General features: G+C 45.9%; 1 protein-coding gene across 1 annotated transcript in view; it reads right to left on the reverse strand.

Annotated features, from left to right (window-relative positions):
• The window catches only part of LOC143283353 (transmembrane protein 45B-like), a 24917-nt gene extending 24455 nt beyond the window's left edge, over window positions 1-462 (reverse strand). Inside the window, exon 1 of the mRNA XM_076589560.1 lies at window positions 197-462. The gene's annotated coding sequence lies outside the window, so the exon portion shown is untranslated. The remainder of the gene's footprint in view (window positions 1-196) is intronic.
• Window positions 463-4277: the final 3815 nt, after the last annotated feature.

Below are 4277 nucleotides of genomic sequence, written 5' to 3' on the forward strand. Positions count from 1 at the left end.
TTTTCTGTAACGCGTTCCCGTGACGATCCGAAACGCCAACACACTCGGCATCAGTCATTCCAATTCTAAGCAGACGACACTTTCGATGTTGTTGATGTTGCTGTTATCGCTAACAAACTCTCAAATTATACCTCAACGTGTTTGTTTGTTTTTTGTAAGTTGCATGGGAAAATTAATCAAAAACATCGACACTCACCTGAAAGTGGGTAGTAGGCGGCCAGCTGCAACCGGTATTGAATAATTCTGCGTGAAAGTATATCGACTCCGAAAGGCTGATGGAAGGTGAAGCAGTGAGCGAGCGAACAACGTTGGTTCGTTTACGTTATACCCCGCCGAGTAAGCAACTATCTGTTGCAGGATGGTCCGGTTCGCCAGCCAGCTGGGAGACTTGAGCAACAAGCAGTGTGGTGCGGTGTTGTGTGTGGTGTGTGGTTGGGTGGAAGTATGTGTTTGGCGGTCTGACGGCTAGAGTCTCGGCTGGGCTGGGTTGGGCTGGGCTGCGAAGTAAAAGCAGGTGGAAGGAAGGAAGGAGAGAGAGAGAGAGAGAGAGAGAGAGAGCAGGCGACGGGGGCGCAAGGTGTGTGCCTCCCCTGTGTAAGTTGGTACACCCGGTTAATATTGTCGTTGCGGTTCTCTGCGTATCTACTGATTCTGCTGCTGGTATAGTTGAGTTGTTTTTGTTTGTTGTTGTTGTTAGAGTTGAGGATTGTGTCTGTCTTTAGTTTGTCTTTGTCTGTTTCTGTCTGTCAGTCTCTCTCAGTCTCTCTTTCTTTCTCTTTCTCTCAGTCTCTCTTTCTCTCTCTCTCTCTCTCTCTCTCTCTCTCTCACACACACACACACACACACACACACACACACACACACACACACACACACACACACACACACACACACACACACACACTGTCAAGTCCTTTTGTAAGTCTGTCTGCTACCTGTGACCACCAAAACCCCCCTCTCCAGAAAACGTTGTCCTACCCCGGCATTGAAACTCTTCCGCTTCATCCCTTCTCTCTCTCTCAGACCCCCCCCCCCCCCCCCCCCCCCTCCATTCCCTCCAACCCATTCCCATACTGAAGATTTGAACACATAGTTGTTTTTTTTTAAACCCATGTGTTTTGCCTTCTGTCACTGAAAGGGGTTGTGAATCATCTGGAATACCGACTGCATTTCGTCACGGTTTCGTGATGTGTGAGTGCAGTGTTTTGGTATCTTGTTTGTTTGGTTATTTTTTCAAAGTAAAACCGTGTTAATAAAACGTAACGTCGATAAAAAAAAGATAATAACAATAAAAACCACAACATTTTCTACTGCATGACATTAGAGTACGCATTATGCGTTTTTCTCAGTCCAGTTCTGAAACATTTCAAAGTAGTTTCAGTTCGTGATTGTTTTTCCTAACTTGTTTTCCAACGGATCAGCGGCGTCAAATACGGAAATGTTTTGCTGTTTTGTCTCTTGTTAAGCTACACATGACACATTAGCGTTGTAATATTTCCATTGATAAGTGCTGCTTCACTTCTGCTGTGTGAACGTGCTCGTGCCACAAAGCCTGTTTCGGTATTTTACCGCATCTGTCACTTCACTGAATGGCTTTCAGCAAGCCATAAAGTGTGTCAGTGTGGTTGGGCCAGTTGTGTGTGTGTGTGTGTGTGTGTGTGTGTGTGTGTGTGTGTGCGTGCGTGCGGGCGCGCGCTCCGGTGTGTGTGTTTGTGTCTCAGTGTCTGTGCGTGTACGTGTGTGTTTATGTGAGTGTGTGTGTGCGTGTGCATATATCTCAGTGTGTGTGTGTGTGTGTGTGTGTGTGTGTGTGTGTGTGTGTGTGTGTGTGTGTGTGTGTGTGTGTGTGTGTGTGTGTGTGTGTGTGAAGATGAGACGGACACTCAGTGACATCTATCACCCTTTCTTGTGTTTCTCTTTCGTTTTTGTTCTGTCGTCTTCTATCATTTCGTGTGACGGTCATGTGTGTGAGTGTGTGTGTGTGTGTGTGTGTGTGTGTGTGTGTGTGTGTGTGTGTGTGCCGTGAGTTATGGCCGCGTCTTTGCGTCTGTGTATGTGTGCGTGTGAAAGAATCATTAAGGGGGTGGTGGTATGGGTGTTAGTCATTATGAAAATGTATGATGGTACAGTGTTTATTAGTATTTTCGAGGACTTCGCCATGAACTGTCCGCCTTGCCTGGTACAGTCTGAAGCATTAGGACACACACACACACACACACACACACACACACACACACACACACGTGACACGGCAGTGTCTTCGCTCACCTTTTACCGTGGAGGTTTGTCTCTGTCTCAGGTTTTCTCTGTCTCTCTGTGTCCGTCTGTCCGGTTCTATCTGTCTCTGTCTCTGGCTGTCTCAGTCAATTTCTCTCTATATCTCTCTCAGCGTCTATGTGACTTTCTCTCTGCCTCGAGATTGTCTCAGTCTCTGTCTGTTTCTTCCTGGCTTCTCATGTTTCTCTTCAGTTCTATGTCATTTTCGCTGTCGATCAGTTTTTATCTCTCTACCTGTATGTCTCTATCAGTTTCTCTCTCTACCTGTAGTGCCTCTGTCAGTTTCTCTCTCTATCTGTATGCTTCTGTCAGTTTCTCTCACTACCTGTATGTCTCTGTCAGTTTCTCTCTCTACCTGTATGCCTCTGTCAGTTTCTCTCTTTACCTGTATGTCTCTGTCAGTTTCTCTCTTTACCTGTATGCCTCTGTCAGTTTCTCTCTTTACCTGTATGTCTCTGTCAGTTTCTCTCTCTACCTGTATGCCTCTGTCAGTTTCTCTCTTTACCTGTATGTCTCTTTCAGTTTCTCTCTCTACCTGTATGTCTCTGTCAGTTTCTCCGTCTCTACCTGTAACTATGTTTCTGTTACTGTCAGTTTCTCAATATCACTTTGTTTTGGTTTCTCCCTCATTCTGTGTCTCTTTGTTTCTGTTCGGTTTCTGATTATCTTATCTCTGTTTCAGTCAGTTTGTCTCTGCCTCTTTGTCTCTGTCTCTCGATGTCTCTGTCAGTTTCTTCTCTGCTTCTCTTCAGTTGTCTTTCCGGCTCTGTCTCTGTCTCTGTCTGTCTGTCTCTTTCTCTCTCTCTCCCTTGTTATTTGTATTTTGTATTTGTATTTCTTTTTATCACAACAAATTTCTCTGTGTGAAAGTTATGCAGTGAAAGTATGTTGACGCATTCACCCATGTCATAAGGACCTCATGGCCAATGGCATCAAAGTGTCATAGCGTCAAGCGTCCCCCCCCCCCCCCCCCCCCCCCCCCGCCCCACCCCTCTCTCTCTTTCTCTCATAATTATTAGTAGAAATAATCAGATCGGATAGAGAGTTGAATTGCATTGATCTTTGCATATTTTAGAAATTATGTGTATAAGAAAGTTCATCATGGATGGTTGAGCTGACAGATGCTATCAGCTGTTTCCTGTTGGTCTAATTTTCTGTAATTGCGCTAATTGTACATAATATGATCAAAATATCAATTTCCATTTGTTTGTTTGTTTGATCTTATATCTCTTGAAATTGTATTTGAATCCCCCTGTCACGAGGGCTGTGCAGTCTATGACAGTAAAACAAAGCGCCAAAGCGTCTCTCTCTCTCTCTCTCTCTCTCTCTCTCTCTCTCTCTCTCTCTCTCTCTCTCTCTCTCTCCATTTCGACGTGTGTTCACAGGTGTGCGTGTTGTTTCTTGCCCCCTTGTCTGAATGACGTTGTAAAGCTGAATGGACATGAAGAGCTTGGTCACTGTCACTGTCTCTCTCTGTGTCACTCTCTCTCTCTCTCTCTCTCTCTCTCTGTCACTCTCTCTCTCTCCATCTCTCTCTCTCTTTCTGTCACCCTCTCTCTCCATCTCTCTCTCTGTAAACCCCCTCTCTCTCTATCTCTCTCTGTCACCCTCTCTCTCCATCTCTCTCTCTCTGTCACCCTCTCTCTCTCCATCTCTCTCTGTCACCCTCTCTCCCCATCTCTCTCTCTCTCTGTCACCCTCTCTCTCTCTCTGTCACCCTCTCTCTCTCTCTCTCTCTCTCTCTCTGTCACCCTCTCTCTCTCTATCTCTCTCTCTCTGTCACCCTCTCTCTCCATCTCTCTCTGTGTCACCCTCTCTCTCCATCACTGTGTGTGTGTGTGATCCTTTCTCTCCCTCCATCTCTCTCTCTGTGTAACCCTCTCTCTCTCTGTGTCACTCTCTCTCTCTCCATCTCTCTCTGTGTCACCGTCTCTCTCCATCACTCTGTGTGTGTGTAACCCTCTCTCTCCATCTCTCTCTGTGTCACCCTCTCTCTCTCC

The sequence above is a fragment of the Babylonia areolata genome, chromosome 6, assembly GCF_041734735.1.
Source record: "Babylonia areolata isolate BAREFJ2019XMU chromosome 6, ASM4173473v1, whole genome shotgun sequence".
Taxonomy (NCBI): Eukaryota; Metazoa; Mollusca; class Gastropoda; order Neogastropoda; family Buccinidae; genus Babylonia; species Babylonia areolata.